Source organism: Pipistrellus kuhlii, unplaced genomic scaffold (assembly GCF_014108245.1).
Source record: "Pipistrellus kuhlii isolate mPipKuh1 unplaced genomic scaffold, mPipKuh1.p scaffold_m20_p_4, whole genome shotgun sequence".
NCBI lineage: Eukaryota > Metazoa > Chordata > Mammalia > Chiroptera > Vespertilionidae > Pipistrellus > Pipistrellus kuhlii.
The window spans coordinates 56,399,493-56,412,903 of NW_023425540.1; the positions used below are offsets into that span (position 1 = coordinate 56,399,493).

At 36.8% G+C, this 13,411-nt stretch overlaps 1 protein-coding gene across 18 annotated transcripts in view; it reads left to right on the forward strand.

The window, feature by feature from the left end:
- Positions 1–13,411, forward strand: part of FER (FER tyrosine kinase) — a 242,510-nt gene that overhangs the window by 13,234 nt on the left and 215,865 nt on the right. For 16 of the 18 annotated variants that reach the window (XR_004982824.2, XR_004982828.2, XM_036408936.2 and 13 more), the window contains exon 2: positions 4,626–4,768. The exons of the other annotated variants lie outside the window; for them this stretch is intronic. The gene's annotated coding sequence lies outside the window, so the exon portion shown is untranslated. The remainder of the gene's footprint in view (positions 1–4,625; positions 4,769–13,411) is intronic. 18 annotated transcript variants of the gene reach the window in all.

The following is a 13,411-nucleotide window of genomic DNA, read 5'->3' on the forward strand; positions in this document are numbered from 1 at the left end:
GATCAGGGGATCCAAACTGAATGACCAGCACTATGGAAAGGTTCTTGTTTTGCCCTGTGCTAGGCATCCAGGGCGCTTTGACCTGGTGAGTTTCTGTACCCGGGCCATCGTCTTTACTCTGCTCATGTTTGTCCAACTGCCTGTAACACCATTTCTATAAGTGGCAACACCTTTTTTTTGTTTTTGTTTCTGCCGAGACTTCAAACCTTGAAGGTTTTCTTGACTCTTTTTTTTCACTTCCCTCACACAATCTTTCAGCATATTCTGTTGGCTTCAAAATATGTCTGAAATCTACCAGCTCTCACCACCTCTATTAGGGTCACTCTAGTTCAATATTGTCCTTTCTCTCCTTGTATGTAACTCCTAATAAGTCTCCCTGCTACTGCTGTTGCTCTCAGAACATTAATGTCATCCTTTTGAAAAGTAAGAAATCACCTCACTTTACTCAGAATGTTTTAGTTGCTTTCCATGCAGCTCCGAGTACAAGCTCAAGGTCTTCCCATGAGCTAGTTTTGTGGTCCTGCTGTCCCTCCCTCATGCAAGATCTTTCTCTGAACTCAGATTTTTCTCTAGACTCTACCATTCACTCCCTGCAGGCCTCCTTGCTCTTTCTTAAATGCTTACTGTTCTCCTTGCCTAGAATCTCCATTTCAGATATCCATATGACTTACTTCCTTATCTATTTAGGTCCTTGCTCAAATCTCATTTCATCTGTAAAGTCTTTAGTCACCTAACATAAATTTGAAATCTCTTCCCTCCCTCACACTTTTTGTTACCTTTTTCTATGGTTTCTCTCTTTATAATACTTATTACTGTTCAGTACTGTGCATTTTATTTATTTTGTATTTGTCCCCTCTCTTGAAGGCAGGAATTTTTGTCTATTTTGTTGTGTAGGAAAATGTGTGGCACATAACTATGTAGGCTCTCAGCAAATATTTGTCGAATGAGTTATTAAATAAGAAAAAAAATAATTTATTGCTTCATGTAACTGTTAAGTCTGGAACATTGATTGGAAGAGAATACTTGCAGAGGGGAGAGATTGCTCATTGAGCAAATCTCTCCAGGGTAGAAAGGCAAAATGTCTTTAGGTTTATTATACTAGACTATAAAGTAAATAAAAATAAAATATAAAGCAGCATAGTAAACATGAGTTAATAAAAGAATATAAGTAATTTCTTCCAGGGAAGGGAAGGAGAGGACTTTACTTCTCCAAAGCTCATTAGAGGTCTCTATCTGTAGCTTCCAAGGCTGGCTGTCATGCAGATATCCTTGTAGTACCTTTTGCTCAAAAGGCTCTGTGCAGGAATGTGAGAAATCCAGAGAGAATTGTTTCCCAAGAGTAATACGAAAGTTGTAGCAGGTATATCTATTAACACCTGAACTCAGGTGCGATTAGATCTAGGGGCAAAATGGTTTCAGAGTGTTCTTCATCTCTTTCCATCTTTTAGCAATTGTTTTTGCTGGTTGGCTCACTATGAAATAGATACTTATCATGTTCTTTCAGTTTAGCAACCTCAGCTGAAAGATAACGTCCCCATTAGTTCTTGCAAAATTGTGCGTTGTCAGTCCCATTGGGTTCATTCCTGGACTACTGCTTGGGGGAGGGAATATGCTGATTGTCCCCACCTGGGTCATATACCTGTTCCAGGAACTTTGTACTCATTCCAGAAACCTGAGAGTGGGAATACATAATTAGTGCCACCCAAACTACATGGATTAAGAGTAAGAGAAGGGTAGTTCAATAGAAATAAATTGAGATGGTGCCACCAAAAGAAGGGGAGTGAAACATAGCACAGGTCTGTCACTTACATGCACATGCAACTTGCACTCATTTGAGGAAAAATAAAGAAACAAACAAAAAGAATCACACACCAAAATCTTACTGTATATAATCGTTCCTGCCTCATCCATTTTTCACCTAACATCACATTGTGAACAAGAGATTTTCTTTGAAAACACTATTTTAAATAGATGAAAAGTTATATTTAAATTCATTGTTTAATTTTAGATATTTGCTTTGTCAGAATTATTTTTTGGTTTATTTATTAGAGAAGTAAGAGGAGTAAGAGGCATGAAAGATGACTAAGACACAAAATAAGACCTATTCACTTTTATGGTCACGCAACCACAGGGTGGCACATGCACAATCCTGAGAATGAATGTCTCAATAAATTATGCATCTTAGGTTCCTCTCTTGCCTCAGTCTATTTCTAGTTGTGAGGAGAAGCACAATTAAAGAATAGGAACTACGTTTGACTAATGAATGTGAGTTAGAGATGGCAACCTGTGTAAATAGGGAAGTTGGTGGGCAAGATTAGGTATACCAGAAAGTTATTATTATACATTTTAAATTTGTAGAAACCTTTGATGAGTTTTGATAAGGATAATATACGTTTGAAGTAATACAAGGACTATAATTTTTTTAATCGTAGGTTTATAGTAGGTTGAACAAAGAAATGTTTCATTTAGAATTCTACCAAAGAAATTGTTGCTTAGTTTTAACCCCAATAATTTCAATATCAAGTGGAAAAATACTGTTTTGGTTTTTTTTTCATTTAAAATTTTTTAAAAAAAGACTTGAGTTGGAAAATGATACATAAATAACACATGAGACTAGTTTTCTTGAACAAGACACTTGACAATGCTTGGTGTGGGCATGGAATCCCAGTTGAATAGCTTGTTTTTAGGTTTTTGAAGAATAAATGTTTTTATATATCACAGTCAGAGACCAGAATATGGAAGTGTAGATAACTTTGAACTATCTTTGCTGATAAAGAGAGGCTAAACAATTTAAAATTAAATGGATGGTTCAGTAACTTTGGAGAATCTGTCTTTAGAGTGGAATTAGGTAATACAATATAATGTGTACATTTAGGTATGCACTACATTTTGTTTCCTTTTGTAAGTAATACTGTTTATTGTACTATTTCCAGGGAATTCCAGAAATATTGAAAGCAGTATAAAATGGAAGTCATGATTAAAGTTTTTATATTTAAATATATGTTTAGGTCATGAATTTTGTGATTTAATATAGAAACTCTTGTCAAAACCTTACTTTATGCCAAAGTGTACAGATCAGAGAAAGTTGTAATTCATCTTGGAATTTCATTCATTCTGTAATCACTTGTTTGGTAACTACAGTATTCCAGGTATTGTGTAGGATGCTGGCTATATTTAGATAACAATCCCTGTCTTCAATCATATCACAGTTTAGTGGAACTAGACATAATAACACTTTCATTATATGTAGATTAGATTTCCAACCAGTTATAGCATTGAGAACCTTCTCAGATTTAGAAGAGAATAAAATACTTGTCTGGAGGGCAAAAGAAGAACCCTTTGAAAATGGGTGTGGAGACTTGGAAGATATTCCTGTGTTTGGTCAGGATGAAAGGAGTAATCATACTGGTAACATCAATGAAATGTCCTCTGATTCGTATGAAAGCCAAGGAAGTAGGGAGAATAACAGGAAACGGAATAAGCAAACAAAAATGAGGAGCTTGAAAAAAGAGGAGAGCTAAGTATAAACCAAGAAGTTAGGATTAGAAATATGAGGTGTGAGGCAAAAAATGAGAAACAGCAACATGGCTATAAATTGCATATATTGGCATCAGTAATAAGAGACGAATGACCAAGAAACACCTGAGAAATTCTAATTTCAGCTGGATTGCTGGATTGCTCAGCTGGATTTGGGTATACGGAGCATCATCCGTATACCCAAAAGTTGTGGGTTTCATTACTGGTCAGGGTACATACTTAGGTTGTGGGTTTGATCCCTGGTCAGGGTACCTTCGCGAGGCAACCAATTGATGTTCTCCCTCCCTCTTTCTCTCCCTTCCATGCTCTCTAAAATCAACAAACATATTCTAGTTGCAAGGGTTGATAGAATATCTAAGGATCATGCTTTGGCATACTAAAGAATGTTAGACAGCTGAAACCAGGTTGGCTCAGTGGATAGAGCGTCAGCCTGCAGACTGAGGGGTCCCAGATTCGATTTTGGTCAAGGGCATACCTTGGTTTCGGACACATCCCCAGTGGGGGGTGTGCAGGAGGTGGCTGATTGCTGTTTCTTTCTCATTGATGTTTATAACTATCTTCCTTCCTCTCTGTAAAAAAAAAAAAAAAATCAATAAAACATATATTAAAAGAAAAATATAGGTTAACTATATATCTAAAAAGAAGAAAAGAATGTTAGACAGAAAAAGTATATATGTCTGGTAGAATCCTTCCCAAACCTTCTCAGTCTTTGGCAAAATTTTTCTCACGTAGTTAACTACTTCTTTAGGCTGTAATAATAATTCAAGTGTAGTTTCCTTCTCTTGATGTGCTTCAAACTTGAAATTAGTTTTATACTGTGAAATGAGAAAAACACGAATTACCTATTTAAAACTCAGGGAATAGATTAGAAGAGAAGGTAAGATACATTATTTACTGGGAAACTTATGGAAAGAAAGGGAGAGAGTAAATAGGGGATAAAATTAAGAATAGTATTCTTATTTTTAATATGATGAATGTGAGATATTGCCACAGTTCATTTCCAATAATAGTGTTCTGTACTTCAGGTGTATATTTTAACCTTTTTCTCTGTAGTGTACAGTTCTGACTCCTTGAATTTATTCTTGCAGCTCATATTTTCTGGCTAGACCTATGATCATTCCGTGAGACGCCATTGAAAGTTTTATTGTGTCTTCCTCATCCCTAATGTGTAACCCTTCAACATGGACCTGCTACTTTAGCTAAGATATGACCAACAATGAAGAGTAGTAAGGTAGGATTACATTATCTTCTTAGTAAATTACTAAAATAAAAGTAAAATAGTTATTTTTATATTACTAAATAATTACCAAAATGATTATATTTTTTCTTTGAAAGTTTTGACTTGTATTGATTTGTAGTTTTTTTGTTAGACTATTCTCCTACCTAATCAGGCTACAGTCATTTTATATTTGTGTTATCTTTTGCTTGTTATTTATCTTACTGAATTGTGTACCATTTGTGATATAATTATTATTTTTTTCAACTAACACTTATAATCAGCAGAATCTCAATCTCAGCCTGTGTACCAGTCCTTTGTTTTCCACTGCCTGTCACTAAACTCAACATATTAATTTTCTTCTTAAATGCCTGTTCCTTCTCTGGTTTATGTATTTCTGTTAATAACATTACTAGTCCCAATTTCTAATATAATCATATAATCATTTACTATTTTAGTCATTTATTTGAAGTATATTGATAGGTTTCTATTAAGTATTTTAGACAGTTTGTTGATTGATAATCTTGCTATGTAGATTATTTTTTGTTTGAAGTTTTTACTTTCAGCACTTTGATTATATCATCTTATTTTCTTCTGGCCTGCAAAGTTTCTGCTGAAAAATTTGATAGTATTCTAACTTTAAATATACATTGACTGCAGATTTTACATTTGGTTGTATTAAGTTAAAGGGAAGAAAACTAGATCATTTATGTTGTATTTGATACACTGGGACTAGTTATTAAATAAATATTAATATTTATTTAAAACAACAACAGGAGTTCCTTCCCTACCTGCTGTTAGGCACCTCCACCTTCTCATCAGTTGGTTATTCCTAGGAATATGTACCTAGTGACTGGAGTAGTCTAAGTATTCATTTTTGAAAAATTCACTATTTCAAATAGGGGATAGCTTAAAATTCGAGTGATAAACAAGTTAGTAGAGACAACTAGAGGTAGGCCAGTGAGAAATGATTTAAGTACTTGCTCTCTCTGGTATTTGTGTAGAGCTGGCATTCAGTGAACATTTTTTTTTTTTTTTTCTTTACTTGCTTGCTCTTGAGTTTCACGGATATGGTTGTTTTCCTTAAGAGTTGTATGACATTTAAGAGTAAGTAGAGGTATGTGTTTTTTTGTTTTTTTTTAAGGATTAGGAGGCAACTTTTAAGCAGTGTTTTCAAAGGGAGAAGTGTCATGTTTTCGTTGAGAGGAAAGGAGGAAAGTGTCAGTGAAGAAGGGACTGCTGTAGGTGAGTTAGGGTGCCTGTGAAGCCTTTCCTCCAGCTGGGCTGGGATTATACTTCACTGTGTACAGGGATTCCTTGTAGCCATTATTGTTGTGTTAGAGCTGCTTCTCCTCTAATAAGCTCCCGGAAGCTGTGACCAGTACTTTTTATCTGTGTGTTCTTAGGACCTCACTCAGTGCCAGGCATGTCATAGACATTTAATAAGTAGTTACTGGAAGAATCAATAAATAAATGAACGAAAGACTTTTTCCCTAAAACATAGAGCAAAAGGACAAAGATTTCTTTGCTGTGCAACCACAGTAATGGTTGGACCTGTGGTTAGACCGATTTATTGTTGAGGCGCTCAATTAGAGCTAGAATGGTTCAGGAGCCTAGGTTATAAAGCAGGAATGAAGTTGTTCAGAAATCGGAGGCATTCTATGAGTGGAAAATGTAATTGGGAGATTTTTCATAAAAGTAACTATCATGATATAAGTGCCTTTTTTATTTTCAAAATAAATTTAAATAAAAAATACTTGAAGGAGAAGTAATTTTTTAATGTTAAGTATTGTATCTGTGAAATTTGATTTTTATCTTCTTAATCTTTTGTTTTAAAAATACTCTTTAAAAATTATTTGGGGAATCTTTTCTTTATATCTTTACTAGAGGCCTGGTGTATGAATTCGTGCATGGGTGGGGTCTGGCCAGCTCCACCCCTGATTGGGGTGGGGGAGTGGATCAGAGATGGGCTGGCTGGAGGGAGGAGCCATGGGTGGTTGGCCAGCCGGTCCCACCCCGATTGGGGTGTTGGGGACCAATTAGGGGCTGGGCTGGCAGGGGGTGGGATGGGGGGGGGAGATAGGGGTCCGGATCAGACTGGTTTCTGCTGCAGTGCTTATTATAGCCACTGCTTATTCTGGTTGTTCTGCCATTCCGGTCACTGGGTGTGTGTATGTGTGTGTGTATGTGTGTGTGTATATATATATAGTTGTGATAAAAATGCAAACTAGAGGTACATAAATTAGAAAGTGGCATTCTTCCCACTATTCTGTCTCACTCTTCAGAGGTAGTTAATGATAAAAGTTTGATGTATATAAATTTTTACTTTTTTGTTTGTTTTTTGTTAATCCTTATCTGAAGGATATTTTTTTGCATTGACTTTTAGAGAGAGTGGAAAGGAGCAGGGGAGAGGATAAAAGAGATTGAGAGAGAGAGAGACATTGATGTGAGGGAGATACATTGATTGGTTGCCTTCACATCATGTGCCTTGACTGGGGCTGGGAATTGAACCTGCAACCCAGGTATATGCCCTTGACCAGGAATCAAACCTGTGATCTATTGGTGGGTGGGCCAACATTCTAGCCTCTGAGCAACACTGGCCAGGGCCATTTTTACTTTTAAATTATACATATTCAAGAACATGCATGTTTATATTTGTATAATTTTCAAAACATAATCATTTGATATATATGTTCCAAAATTTGCTTTTCTTGCTTAATCCCTGACTTCTATGTATCTTTTTGTAATTCTGAAATTTGATGGATGTATTAAAAGACAGAACTAGGAGAGAATAACAGTCAGAAACCAGTGCAATAAAATGTATGGGGATGTCAATCAGTGGTTGTTGGAACCAATTCAGTGCTAACAGGAGTCCCCAATTTGGTGTGTGGTGAGGAAGGAAACTTTATTTAGTGCAAACAGCTCAACAGAAAACAGCATCATTGTGGCACAGCTCCATAGTGCTGCAGCACAGCTGTGAAAAGCACAACCACTGAGGCTGCCCTGGGGCGAGATCCCTCTTTAGCTAGGCAGCTCTGCTCCATGATGGTCTGCTTTGCTCTGTTCCAGTGAGGCATCTTTGGGAGCCTAGGAAACAGTCTTCAGTCTCCTGTGGGAAGTGCACTCTCTGAGCCCTAGGGGAGCTGGCTTATATAGACAGAATTCCCTGACCCAGGTCCCTGATTGGTCAGAACAGAGTTGCTCTGAATGGTCAGAGGTGCACAGCTCCAATAGGATGGGGAAAGCCTCATCCTATTGTTTGAAATAGGACTTTAAGAATCTCTCTATAAAAGCCTATTAACATGCACTGACCACCAGGGGGCAGACATTCAATACAGGAGCTGCCCCCTGATGGTCAGTGTGCTCCCGTGCTCAGCTGACAGATGGGTGCCAGATGCTGGGCTCACGGTTGGTGAGCACAGCTGCTGTAGCATGAGTCTCTCCCATGGACACTGCCCCTGCTCATCCGAGCAGTGCAGTGGGGCCGGGATGAGTGGGAGTGGCACGGTGCCCAGTTGGGGCTTGGGCTCCTTCCCAACCACTTGCCACTTTGCGCACTACTTTGTGCTGTGCGGGATCGGTGGCGCGGAGGTCCACTGATCTCTACAGGCCAGGCGAGGGACCCCGCTGGTGCATAAATCTGTGCCCTGGGCCTCTAGTTTCTTAATAAGTGCCGGCTCAGGTGGCAGAGATACAGTGCGGAAGCTTCTCTGTGAGGTGCAATTTGCTTGAGAGGCAGAAATGGCTAACAGGCAGTGCTTTTTAATCTTTTTAAATTTGAGCCTGGTTAGCACCAGGAGCCCTTCGTGTTCCTTAGGGTTCATAAGACATAAAGTGTAAAAAGCTCAGGACAAAAAACAACCACCTTCTAGTTGTTATTAGTTTAATTGCTATCTGTTAGTTTAAAATTAACTCTTTTTGACTTGTTTAATTTTTCATATAATGCATTTTAGAATAGACACATAAGGGATGATTAGAGTAGAACTTTAAGATTTATTGAGTACATCTATATGCCTGATATGTGAGAAACATGGCGATATAATCATGAATAGGACACTGTGATTACTGAGTTCTCTGATAACAAATTGCAGAGAAAGAGCTGGCTGTTTGGAGGAGGTGATATGAGCACAATATTGAAATATTAGTAAGAATTAGCTAAGCTTTTTTTTTTTTTTTTTTTTTTTTTTTTAATGGCTGGTGAGTCAGGAGGGATTGAGTCAGAGTTGGAGATTTTTAGTACAAACGTAGAAAGAGAAAAGTCAGGGGAAGTCAATTGATTCAATATGTGTAAGGAAAGAAGTAGGGGCTTATATGCCCTAGTTTGCCTGGGAAAGTCTAAGCTTACCCTTGTTTTCCTGGCATAATGAAGAATTGCGTCTCTTTCACTCTTAAAAGTATCCCAGTTCTGGATGATATATCTAGAAAAGTGGCATATTCATCTTAGAAGAGAGAGGAGTTAGGGGGAACTGATAAATTTTTAGGGAATATAGTTTAATCGGTGGACAGCTAGAGATTTATTTGAGGTCAAAGAGTAGGTATAGAATTGTGAGGAAGCACGGAACTTGGTTGGAAAGCCTATAAGGAGGATTCTCTGAAAGGTCAGGGGCCTCTGGGGACCTGGCAGAAGATAGCATCCCCTGCCTTGACTTTTCCAAACAAGTCCAAGCCCCTAGGTGTTTTACTGGAATCTCTATGTTTAGTCTTTATACCCAACCTTATAGAAGCATGTGCTTTCTCAAGGATACTTACCCTGTTGATTGTATCTAAAAGTTAATTGTAGTTTTAGCTGTTGTTACAATGAAAGCCTAAGGAGGCAGTTAAAAGGGGCAGCTTGATTCCTATAGCCAAGCAATCCCTTAGCCTCTCTTTCAGAGAAATCTGTGTCAGAGTAATCCATTCATCCTTTGCTCAGGGTCTGCTGGTCAGTTCGAGCACAGAATCGGTCAAGACTCCAGAGAGATGGAATGTACTAGGTTATGACCTAAAACTATTGTAGAATATTAAAATTTACCATTGCAGCCGGGACCGGTTTGGCTCAGTGGATATAGCGTCGGCCTGCGGACTGAAAGGCCCCGGGTTCGATTCTGGGCAAGGGCATGTACCTTGGTTGCGGGCACATCTCCATTAGGGGGTATGCAAGAGGCAGCTGATCGATGATTCTCTCTCATCGATGTTTCTAACTATCTATCCCTCTCTCTGCCTCTCTGTGAAAAATCAATAAAATATATTTAAAAAAAAATAAAGTTAGCTTAAAAAAAATTTACCATTGCAGAGATGGAACAGTTTAGACTCAGGCCATGTGTCATAGCAGGTGTAGTTGAAATGGAGCTGGCTCAAATGGGTCTTTGGAGAAGAGAAAGACTGGAGGTTCAAATCTCCATGGGTGAACATAAGAATTGGTTTAGAGAATAACATTTTGGGACAAGTGGATACTGAGAGGAAGGTTTAGAGACAAATAACAGCTAGATTGGCTAGGACTTGGTAAAGCTGAATGATGTAAATTACAATGAAGAGATTTTTCAATATGTTCGGAAGAGTGGTGATTCGGAAATGGCACTAAGGAATCAGGATAAAGTTACTACCCATCACACTTCCCTCCCCCAACCTCATGGATGTGGGTGGTAGAATGGAGAGAGGTATAGTTGCACTGTGCTTTGGGGGAGCTGGGTTTCAGGTAAGTGGAGGTTAGAGATTTAGGGAAGTTTATTTACAAATTAAATAGAATTCTATAAGAACAATTAAGGAAGAAAACACATTTGATAGGGTATGATTATAGAGAAAAGATGGGGTGGGAGTGGGGATCAAGCCATTCCTTTTGGGAAAAGAGTGTTACATAAAAAAACACACCCAAGAATGAAACTTACTTTACTCCAAGTTCTAACTTGGAGTTGTCTGATCTGGGTTGCCTGAGAGGCTGTCTTATTGCAGTGTTTAGGGACTGGTTTTAACTTACTACGGATGGGACCTTGATGGTTGCCATTCTGCTAGTGCTTGCTTTTAATAAACCTATTTGAAAGTACATATGTGGATATTGTAATTATTTTTGACACTGTTACTTTCTTTAAAGCAAAAGGATTGTTTGACCTCAATTTGAAAATTGAACTCTGTTATATTAGTTGATCATAAAGAAAGTTTCTCAAATTTAGAAGTAGGTTATATGCATTGTGGTCATATTTTATCTTTTAAACCTTTTATTCCTGTTTTCCTTCAAATTAGTAATGTTTCACAAACACATTCCTCATTTTTTTAACTGTGAATCCTTGCTCATGCTTAAACTTCCACTTAGGAAGAAACGCTACTCTACCACTTGCTCTTCCACAGTCTCTATCATGTGGGTCCTTTCTCTAAGGCTTCATTAGTAATGACTACTTTTTAATAAGTCTCCCCAGTGTCAGACACATTAAATACGTTATTTCATTTGACCTTTATGACAACCTTGCAAAGTAGGTATTACTATCCCCGTTTTGAAGATAAGAAAACTGAACTTCCATCCAGGAGTTAATCAACATGCATTGAGTCCTCTATGTATCTTTCTTTTCTTAGTAGCTCTTTCTTCTCTTTGTGTCTCTGTAACACTTTATACCTTATGCTTTTATGTCTCTGAGCCCCTCCTTGATGGACATTAGAAATGTTATGCATACTTCCTGTTTTCCCTCTGAACCTGTAACCAATTTGTATTTGTAAACCTGAAAACATAGGTTTTCAGATTTGTCACCCCTATGAAGTTGTTAGCTTCTTGAGATTAGGATCTGTAATCTTATTCGTCTTGGTATTGTTGCCACTCAGAAATATACTTGCCAAATAGATGCTCAGTACATGTTGCTGAATGAATTTGGAGTGAATTTATCATTACCTGTGAACTTGTCTAGTTAGTCTTCATACACTGTAAATTGCTTAAAGGCAGTAATGAAGATTTTTATCTACTGGATAAATTTTATCCTACTGGATGTCATTCTGGACATCCTTCCAGGCGAAGCCAGGCCAGAGGGGAAGCATGGGTCTCCGGTGCCTAATGGCAGCTTGAGGGAAGCCAGCCTGGGTCCCGGGTGTGAGAGGGAAGTCGGGAAGGAAGGAATGAAGGAAGGAAGGCCTACTCTTGCACCAGATTCGTGCATAGGGCCTCTAGTTTAGCTATAAACACCTAACATTATCTCTCCCATAGTTACTCAATAAATAGCTGTTGATTTATATTAATATCTTAAAGCAAAGAAAGAAAGTAATAATTCTATTCTCCTTAAATAATTTTAAATATTAGTACTTTCAAATACACTTTTAAAACAAACAAAAAAAAGTTTATTTAAAAGCACAGATGTTGTTCATTTGCATATAGACTTGCAGTTAGTATTCAGCATTCTCTTGGAGTGGGACATTGTCATTCATTAATGCTGTCCCAATAGGCTGCCCAGGCCAGTGCTGTTTGCGTTGAATTTAATTTCTTTTTAAGGTAAGCTAGGAGCAACGTTTTCAAGTAAAAACAACCTAGGAGGAGTTTTAAAGACTGTGTCATTAAGGTGGCCAGGGTCACCATATATTAACTTAATTAATGATGCTCTCTTCAGAATTAGACGTGGTGACTGTTCACACCTGCTTGTGTAACTGCTTCTGAAACAGCGCCTCATTTTATTTTTATATGTGGTCAAGTTTTCTGGTTTGTCACTGTGGTTATTACTTGCATGCTCTGGGGAGGCTTTTGACTTTGTTTCTGTCTTGCTGCAGGCAGCTTGATATTTTGTTCAAATAGAATCACTGTGATTTCTGTCAGGATTAAGGCTTATAAAAGATAAGAAATACCATTAGATAATTATCTTTGTATTTTAACTGGTTAATGATTTTGTACTTTTTATCAATGAATAAACATATTTTGATAAAGTAATTCAAACCACAAAGTCATTTTGATAGGTTTCATTAGTCAAGGTTTATAAATTCAAGCTGAAAAAAAAAAAACTCTATTGAATTTCTTGCTTGCTTATGAGAATATCTGATGGAGAAGAATGAGAGACTTTCTGTTTCTATTACACATTTTTTATTCATGTATTTTCTAATTTTTCTAAATTTAGCATATCTTTCATTGTATGTTTTGTTGTCAATATTAAAATAAAGGAAATAATTAAGTATAATTTTTCTTATAAGACATCTGAATTAAGATAAATCAGCCTTACTTTAAAAAGAATATTCAATACATAGTAAACTGTATTTATGTTATAGATTGTTAAAGATTATATTTAATTATTATATTTAAATATTGCAAAATAATATTTCCATCTGTGTAATTAAAGAATATAAAAGTTGCCAGTTGTTGAGTCAAAAGTTGAAGGACAAGAGGTACTTATAATAAATACTTGCATATACCATTATACTTACAAGAAATACCACGGGAATTCTATTATTCAACCAATGAAACTAATGTGTTTTATATTTTGCTATTTAATAACTTCCATTTTTGTTTTAGAAGAATGTATTTGTAGATATATTTTATACAAAATGAATTTTGAGAATATAGCAAATTTTAATGGCTCTTTAAAATTTTAAATAATTACTTATGGTGAATTGAAAACACAACATAACTCATTTGATCCTAAAATCCAAACTGAATAACATTAAATAAGATAGCTTGAAATAAATTGAAATAGTAGTTTATTAGAATTTTTACTACTTTCA